Source organism: Schistocerca nitens, chromosome 4 (genome assembly GCF_023898315.1).
Source record: "Schistocerca nitens isolate TAMUIC-IGC-003100 chromosome 4, iqSchNite1.1, whole genome shotgun sequence".
NCBI classification, from domain to species: Eukaryota; Metazoa; Arthropoda; class Insecta; order Orthoptera; family Acrididae; genus Schistocerca; species Schistocerca nitens.
In genome coordinates this window covers 374853039-374862981 of record NC_064617.1, presented here as the reverse complement: position 1 = coordinate 374862981, position 9943 = coordinate 374853039, and the positions used below count along the sequence as shown (strand labels likewise).

The 9943-nt window shown below is 42.3% G+C and overlaps 1 long non-coding RNA gene across 1 annotated transcript; it reads left to right on the top strand.

The window, feature by feature from the left end:
* The first annotated feature begins 388 nt into the window (after positions 1 to 388).
* LOC126253018 (uncharacterized) lies at positions 389 to 8887 on the top strand. The gene is made up of 2 exons (XR_007545883.1): positions 389 to 621; positions 8744 to 8887. It is a non-coding gene; the product is annotated as an uncharacterized LOC126253018 (long non-coding RNA).
* Positions 8888 to 9943: the final 1056 nt, after the last annotated feature.

The window sequence follows — 9943 nt, the reverse complement described above, 5'->3', positions numbered from 1 at the left end:
TAAAAAACTGAAATAATTTTACATTCCCGACAGAGCGTTGTGTGAAGATACCACCCAGGTAGTTAACAGCTAATGTTAGTAACTGAAAAAAAACACACCAATACCACCACATATTATCGTTTCCCCCATTCGTTTTGAAAGCGTAACTTCATACAGATATTTATGTTTAAATTACATCTATATTAATTGTACGTAATCATCTAGAAAACTGTCCGCAGAGATGATCAATGAAGCAGTGAGCTGTGAAAAACCGTCTTACGCGTAATACTACGAGATAGGAGACAGAACTGATTACGACACTCGAGATGTTTGCTGTCTTCCCGGAAACGAAGGAAATGTTGCCGAAACCTCTGCCTTCGACACTTCCGCCGGGTACTTGTGAGCTTGCTGGCGACAGACGAAGAGTGCACAGCTACGTGCCGCATGCTTATTCTCAACGGCTCTCGATGAAGCTCAATATTTTGCTGTGTTCCTTAGTGATATTATTAACACTTATAACTATGGCGTCAACGCAGCGTTTCCAGTTAATAAATACCAGAAATCATGCAGTCATCATACCAAGACACAGGTGTAGGAACGGCCGCATCCGTGTTGGAAACAGATGTCGGAGATTATTTAGAGGTACGTTGGTGCTCTGCTGTAAACCTATTAACCTGGCTCTTAAATTCTCACACGGAACGTTAAATTCCAGTTTTATTTCCATGTGCCTCAGTGGACAAAAATTAAAAGAAAGAAAGACAAAATAGTACCCAAGGTCTGAACAAGATATTCGGAAGGTTTCTCTTTATTGTAAGGGGAGAGTCCGCTCCGGGTGTGGTAAATAGAGTGTAGAAAGTATTCTGTAAGTGACAGTTTCTGGCATTTTCATTGCGTAATTGATTTCCGATTGGGAATATTTTTGTTTTCCGCGTTTGACAAACCACTTGTGGTCAGTCGACACAATTAAACCATTATTGTATACGTTGTAACTGTGACGAAATGCTCTGTACGTTTTGAGTTAGAAAGAGGTATGCTGCTGACCATCTTGTCATTTGTGAATCATAGAAAAAAAGTATTAATAACCTATATTGAAAGCTGTAAAATGCACAAAAGTACTAAATACGATCAACAAACGGAAAAATCTTAACCTGTTACAAGTGTTTGTCGTAAATAGTATTTAGCTCAAAACGGCCACCTGGCTCTGAATGATCGTTTCCTCTCAACTTCTAGTATTCAATTCATACGACTTGAACATTTTAATGATGTGTGCGTTCGTTACCTAATATGTTTGATATTATCAGTATTATAAATTTTAATTTAATACTGTCATTTAACTTACATGGTGCATAATATGAGTGATTACCATTCGATATTATATTTCCCATCTAATTTCACGAGCAAAGGCTCTCAGTGTGTTGAAGGTATCTTTGTTTCTAACGATTGGTTTTGTACACGCAGTGTCTTTTGAACGCTAAATAGTTGATTCCCTACTATGGCCAAATAATTAGATAAGCGCTTCGAAATAAATAAATGTTAGTACCACTAAACGTAGTTTGTTTGTTTTTGAAACTTAAATGGGAAATATGTCTACCAAAAATGACGCAAAAATCTATAAATTTTCAGGGATGGAATTCTTCTTTCGCGTAAGTCTTCTTGCAGCGTTTCGGAGGAGCTACAGTCGTTCGCAAAATTCTCTTCAATTCTCACCTCTCCAAGTTATGATAAGGACTATCACACATGATCGGAAAGAATGTAGTATGTTTATTTCAAACTGCTCATGTTTCTTCATTATTATGGTCGTAATTAAAATGGCACCTTTTATGTGAACACCAAAGTTGCGATTTTAAAGGATAAACATTCATTAGTGTCTTTAGAAAACTTATCACTTGTTTCGATACTCTTGAAACCTTACACCTTGGAATTAATACCACTGGTTTTTCAACATTATTCTTCGACGTTTAAATTTCTTATACGCTGGCAATTGAATACCGTCGCCTGCTGTGTTTCTTCCGTCAACGCTAAACGTTTACAGGTCACTGTCGACGTGAAGTCTCCCGGTCGAATCATGCCTGCTGTAATTATAATTTAAGATTATCAATATCTGGTATGTGCTGGGACATGTATCTGGAGGAATAGCATTTAGTAGAATTTTGCTTGCCTGTACAAAACACTGCCTGACAAAAAAGAGAAACTCCAAGTGCAAGAGGAAGTAAGATTAAACTTCACGGATAAAGAGGGTATGTGATGTTTTTTCGGTGATTACAAAATCGAGTCAAATTTACAAAGAACATGACTGTAAGAGCACCAGTAAGACGTTTCTTCAACTGATGCCCGTCAACCTTAATGCATTTGGCAATACGTGAACGACAATCCTCTCAACAGCGAGTAGTTCGCCTTCCGTAACGTTCGCGCATGCATTGACAATTCGCTGACGCATGTTGCCAGGATTTGTCTGTGTATCACGATAGCAAATATCCTTCAACTTTCCCCACAGAAAGAAATCCTGGGACGTCAGATTGTGTATGAGAAATCGGTTCGAAACTTTCCTCATGTTAGCACGCTGTAGGTGTCGCCACCGGCGCCAACCTTGTGTGGATGCTCTAAAAAGCTAATCATTTGCGTATAACAGCATCTTATTCCCGTCGGTTAAATTTGGCGTCTGTAGCACGTCATCTTCGTGGTGTAGAAATTTTATTGGCCAGTAGTGTAGACTGCCATCGATAAAATGGGGGCCAATTATCCTTCCTCCCATAATGCCGCCCCATACATTAACCCGCCAAGGTCGCTGATGTTCCACTTGTCGCAGCCATCGTGGATTTTCCGTTGTCCAGTAGTGCATCATATGGCGGTTTACGTTACCGCTGTTGGTGAATGACGCTTCGTCGCTAAATAGAACGAGTGCAAAAACTCTGTCCTCGTCACGTAATTTCTCTTGTGCCCAGTGGCAGAACTGTACACGACGTTCAAAGTCATCGCCATGCAATTCCTGGTGCATTTAAATATGGTACGGGTGCAACTGATTTTGATGTAGCATTCTCAACACCAACGTTTTTGAGATTCCCGAATCGTACGCAATTTGTCTGCTACTGATGTGCGGATTAGCCGCGACAGCAGCTAAAACACCTACTTGGGCATCATCATTTTATACAGGTCGTGGTTATCGTTTCACAAGTGGCAGAACACTTCCTGTTTCCTTAAATAACGTAACTATCTGGCGAACGCTCCGGACACTTGGATGATGTCGTGCAGGATACAGAGCAGCATACATAGCACACGCCCTTTGGGCATTTTGATCACAACAGCCATACATCAACTCGATATTGACCTTTTCCGCAGTTGGTAAACGATCCATTTTTACACGAAGCGAATACCGTCCTCACTGGCGGAATGTTACGTGATACCACGTACTTAAATGTTTGTGACTATTACAGGGCCATCTATCACAAAGCGAAAAAAGTGGTCCAACTAAAACCACACGAATATGTAATAGAAAATGAGGTTCCTATTTTTAAAAAAGACGCAGTTGATATCCGTTTGGCCTATGCCAGCGCCATCTAGCCGGCCAACTATAGCGCCATCTGATTTCCCCCTTCAAGCTAGACGAGTTTCGTTCTTTGTAGTTTTTTCGTTTGATGCTTATTTCGTGAGATATTTTGCCCGGTCACTATCAATGGACCACCCTGTACATAGTCGCCGATGGTATGTACATGTTCAAAGTTACAATGACGTAAGAATACGTCCTCTGGGTGATTGACTCAGGCGGTATAAATTCACCCTCTGCTGAGGCAGATAGTTGAGCTCCGTCTGCATGCTTAATAAACGAGCATTCAGTGTAAAGGGTTAGTTCCAGTTGACGACCCTGTTATCGCAACTGATATTTGGCTTTACGTTTTGTATGACATACACTCCTGGAAATTGAAATAAGAACACCGTGAATTCATTGTCCCAGGAAGGGGAAACTTTATTGACACATTCCTGGGGTCAGATACATCACATGATCACACTGACAGAACCACAGGCACATAGACACAGGCAACAGAGCATGCACAATGTCGGCACTAGTACAGTGTATATCCACCTTTCGCAGCAATGCAGGCTGCTATTCTCCCATGGAGACGATCGTAGAGATGCTGGATGTAGTCCTGTGGAACGGCTTGCCATGCCATTTCCACCTGGCGCCTCAGTTGGACCAGCGTTCGTCGGGACGTGCAGACCGCGTGAGACGACGCTTCATCCAGTCCCAAACATGCTCAATGGGGGACAGATCCGGAGATCTTGCTGGCCAGGGTAGTTGACTTACACCTTCTAGAGCACGTTGGGTGGCACGGGATACATGCGTACGAGCATTGTCCTGTTGGAACAGCAAGTTCCCTTGCCGGTCTAGGAATGGTAGAACGATGGGTTCGATGACGGTTTGGATGTACCGTGCACTATTCAGTGTCCCCTCGACGATCACCAGTGGTGTACGGTCAGTGTAGGAGATCGCTCCCCACACCATGATGCCGGGTGTTGGCCCTGTGTGCCTCGGTCGTATGGAGTCCTGATTGTGGCGCTCACCTGCACGGCCCCAAACACGCATACGACCATCATTGGCACCAAGGCAGAAGCGACTCTCATCGCTGAAGATGACACGTCTCCATTCGTCCCTCCATTCACGCCTGTCGCGACACCACTGGAGGCGGGCTGCACGATGTTGGGGCGTGAGCGGAAGACGGCCTAACGGTGTGCGGGACCGTAGCCCAGCTTCATGGAGATGGTTGCGAATGGTCCTCGCCGATACCCCAGGAGCAACAGTGTCCCTAATTTGCTGGGAAGTGGCGGTGCGGTCCCCTACGGCACTGCGTAGGATCCTACGGTCTTGGCGTGCATCCGTGCGTCGCTGCGGTCAGGTCCCAGGTCGACGGGCACGTGCACCTTCCGCCGACCACTGGCGACAACATCGATGTACTGTGGAGACCTCACGCCCCACGTGTTGAGCAATTCGGCGGTACGTCCACCCGGCCTCCCGCATGCCCACTATACGCCCTCGCTCAAAGTCCGTCAACTGCACATACGGTTCACGTCCACGCTGTCGCGGCATGCTACCAGTGTTAAAGACTGCGATGGAGCTCCGTATGCCACGGCAAACTGGCTGACACTGACGGCGGCGGTGCACAAATGCTGCGCAGCTAGCGCCATTCGACGGCCAACACCGCGGTTCCTGGTGTGTCCGCTGTGCCGTGCGTGTGATCATTGCTTGTACAGCCCTCTCGCAGTGTCCGGAGCAAGTATGGTGGGTCTGACACACCGGTGTCAATGTGTTCTTTTTTCCATTTCCAGGAGTGTAGTTTGTCGGAAAACCCAACTTCTAAATGTGGATGACTCTAAAAGCCTCTTCGAAAGCTGGAACCTTCGCCGACAGAAACTTGAACACAAATGATACATTCCACCTGCAGTTTAATTTTCACTTTGCCTGTAACACAACTTCCTAGCTGCTAGCCGATTTTCAAAAGGTACGTATGTTCACAGAAGAAGTCTAAGTCTTTGGCTTATGTTCGAACCTTGGAATTGTAGTCTACACACAGGATGAATCTACTATCCTGCTGTCAATAGTGGTAAGTTTTAGTCTGTCTGCTTCAATGTACAGGCGCATTTAACTTCTTACAGAACAGAAAACAGACTAGAAAAACACATATCATCAATTGAGCTCGTAGAAGTCTGATCTCCAGTGACCTACATAGAAGGGAATCACGCCATACGATCAGGCAAATTAATTTAAAGGAAATGGTAGGGTCTCGAAAATGGAAGCGTCTCACTGGATGATAAATAGCAGGGGTGGTGAAGATACGGGTACAACACCAATCGCATGGACTTATTAATGAAGGGATGGATCATCTGTCAATAACAGAAGCAAGAGGCCACTATAATATTCAGGTACTTAGTTGTAAAACATTAACATATGAGCTACCCAGAGATATAACTGAATGAACATTTTATAACTGGACAAGGGATTAAAATTGTAAAATGTAAACTTGGCACAGGTGGGTAGGCACAATAAAGGCATAGTTAGGTGGGTAGGCACAATAAAGGCACAGTTACGAGAATAATTCACACATTCGACCAAATATTGTAAGTACGGTCCGCAAATTACAGGAAAAACACGGAAAAATGGATATGAACATCAGTAACATCGCCAGAGTGCATAATGAAAGAGCTATCTGGCTGCGATATGTTAAGACTGTGCAGTTGTGTCCTGATGAGAGTTAACTAACATCGCGTCCCTACCACATCATAGTTTTCAATGCTAGCCCATTCTTACCAAACTCTTGTACCGTGAATGTAGACGGCAGCAACTGTAGCGGCTACAGATTGTGAGCTCAGTACACCCTCTATACTCAGCGCTAAGGAGGAGACTTCCTTCTATACGACAGCAATGCTCGCTCACCTCACTAGTCGTCTTTATTCTTCTGTTGTTGGCCAGTAAGAGTTCTCTCACCTATCTCTCTGAAACCTAGCAGTTTCTGCCAAAGAAGGAATCTCGCTGGCCAATAGTGGCAGATTTGTGAGTTAAATATAGTAAAAGTTTAGTAATGGGGTTGGACAAATTCCTACTCTTGCGGATTTCGTTATTATTAACCAAAAGTACAGTGGCGTGAAGAGGAAGCTAGGACATTTACCCACACCATGATGTGATTGTACAGGAGACCTACTGAAAGGCTCACATGTAAAATGAGAAAGCGGACACTCAATGGCAAATAATACTATGAAACAATAGGAGCGCTTGTTTCTAGAAGTTTTAATGGAACGTTCTGTCGTAACGTAGCTGCTGAATCAATGGCGTTTCTCATGCTAGCCTATGAAAAGCGACAGCTGGATAAATATTTATCTTTCTAAGAAGATTCTTCCAAAAACACTGCTCTTTTCACAGATAGACATCTCCGTGAACCATCCGGATTGTGGGGGATGGGTTATGAAAATGCTATGTAGGTTACCTGGGCTGAGACTCAGCTCCGGGTTTCACAAGTTTGTGGTGCAGCCAGTTCCTTTTTAAGAAAACTCGTATCTCTTCACAGACGGCTTGAAGGCTTTATTCTCAGCAGTCCGTCACCGTCATAGAAGATCAACGAAAAACTAGCAGTATACTGGACAGTCACTCGTGATTCTTAGTGTTGTCTGCAGTTGTGAGGCAGCGAAACATAACGGCCGCACTGATCAGAAGAATAAGCATATAACATTCAGAAATACGTTGAATAGGCATTTTCGAAAAAACTTGGCGTTTAACAACGTCGCAGACCGTAAATGCTTTTATGGGGTGTCCTAAGCCAAATATCGTATAATTTAGAAGGAAATGGAGAAGATACTACAAGGCGAAGTCACTCCGTCGTCAAATGGCTTTGGCGTTCCTCTGTAGTTCTCGTGAACTTGTAAATTGGAACATGACAGTTCCGTGCCAGTTACCGACAGTTGATTTTGGGTAAACATTGTATGCTGATTACAAAACAACAGATATCTCGACGATTAACGGCATAGTTCATTTAATATGTTCTCATTATCATCGGAACATCGTGAATCACTAATTCAGTTGCTTTAACTGAATGCAACTCATTTTCCCATGAGGTCATTATTATACACACGGTACTGTACCAGTGAGCTCACGAAAATTCGAAATGAAACTATGAGTGAATCAAGAGAAAAAGTGTGATTAAACCTGTTTTGGGTGTAATATATAAGAAGCACTGGAAACATAATAACTGCAAATGGGTTTATAGGCAGAGGCAACAGGGCTATAAGAACCGCATTAAACTAACTACAACTTAATTTATGCTGTCTATATTCCTTTATCTTCTGTTCACACTGAAGTTTGAGTTCCTTGTTCAAATTTGGTTCAGCGTCTGGTTTCGCATTCAGTTCTTCCCTTAGTTGTTATGGCCGCGCGGTATTAGCCGAGCGCTCTCAGGCGCTGCTGTCATGGACTGTGCGGCTGGTCCCGGCCGAGGTTCGAGTCCTCCCTCGGGCATGGGTGTGTGTGTTTGTCCTTAGGATAATTAGGGTTAAGTAGCGGGTAAGCTTAGGGACTGATGACCTTAGCAGTTAAATCCCATAATATTTCACACACATTTGAACATTAGCTGTTATGTCATCGGAGATTCAGTGCCTTTTGAACTTCCTTAGAAGGGCTGGTAGTGCTACATAATTAAAATTTATTTCTTTCGTTGTTTTACTATTAAACATTTCATTATTATTTCAGAAATATTTTCCACCACATCTCCTCTTCATGTGGCTAAATGTTCAACATATGAGTTATCTGTATTATTTAAGATTGTATGAAGCAACGAAACGAAGCTAAATGGGGGTCTCTGAAACAAAATAAGTTCCCCGTCGTCAGATCGCTTACCACATATACTTTCAACTCTTCAATTGTTTCCTTGAGCCAATAATTACTCTTTCCCCTTCTATGGAGTATAACACTGTAACATGATTGAAATCCGTCATTGATTCTTTATCAATTTGCGTTATATGCCCAATTGGCTTGAATATCTGTAATTAAAAACAGCCTAATCAATTTTAAAATAGCGACTTTGCACATTTAAAAATAAATTTATCTCATATATCTATATATTCAGTCAGGGAGAACAAATTTTTCAAACTGGATGCTTCGAGCTTTATGTTTTACCTCTTTCAAGTCATAAAACAATAAAATCATCAAACTGTATTTTTTAACGTACCTACTGTTATTTAGAACTTCGTTAAACTGTCTAATAATCTATTCTCTTTTCTGTTGTAGGCTGAATATTTCACCAACAGCATAATGCATCATCAAATCTTGGCGCCACGTCTGCAGTACATGAAGATTTCTATACCGGTATGCCACCTGAACATTCACAATGTCCTGACGAAATAAACAAAATAAAAAGCCAGTGGAATAAAAGGGAATGTTTTATTTTCTGAGTGGCCTTCAATGTGTCACATCAGAACATATCAGATGACCAGATTGTAGTTTCTGCACTGATGCCAAGTATAAAAATCACTCCTCTTACTTTCAGTAGGCACTCCATTTCCTGTTTCAGTTGCGAACAAATTGAACGTCATTAAAAGACGAGGCGAAGATCATTTACGCAGATAATTCACTGTAGCAATCAAGGTCTGCATCCATGTTCACAATCTTCTGCACTTAGTTCCGATATTCAACGGATCTGTGAATAAAGGACAGATATCCAATAATAGAAAGTAGAGTGCGGCTAGGAAGTTCTGTTAACCAAAGGATACTCGTAGTAGTTAAATAGTAGCACAAGAGAATGAGGGATGAAATGAAAAAAAGTGGCTCGAATGTATGGGAACAGAAATCTGGAGGAATCATAATGGATACAGCGACTTCATGTACGGCATCGAACATTCAAAATCCGCTTTAGTCTCAAAAATAACGTGTCATTCAGGCGTTTATAAAAATTCACATTGGCCTCTTCGCCTTGACACCTACTGAAGAGGCCAATAAGATTTCCCGAACGGTCTGTTTGATTCACGGAGCCATTTTCATGTGAAGAGACAGCACTACTCGGCGTTTCAATTATGGCGCAATTTCAACTGAAATTAGTGACATTGCCAGCAATTTTGCGAATGCTTAAACTAAGAAGTTAGCTTTCTGTTGATATTTTTGTTATCTTTTGAAGTAAATTACCAATTATACGTTTTATTGATGAGTGTGTGATAACCAATGAGGATTCTCTAAACGTTTTATTGTTTAACTGCTAAAGAAATATTAACAGTCCATTATTATTTTCAATATTTTAGCCGAATGAGGCAGTCAGCATAAATTCAACATGAACTGAGGCCACCGAGGGAGTGTTCCCACCACAGCAATGGATAAACTACGGCCGTCTCTGCTTATCACATGTGTCAGTCTCTCACGTGAATTTATACACTACGTGATCAAAAGTATCCAGACACGTTTTTCATATTAGGTGCATTGTGCTGCCATCTACTGCCA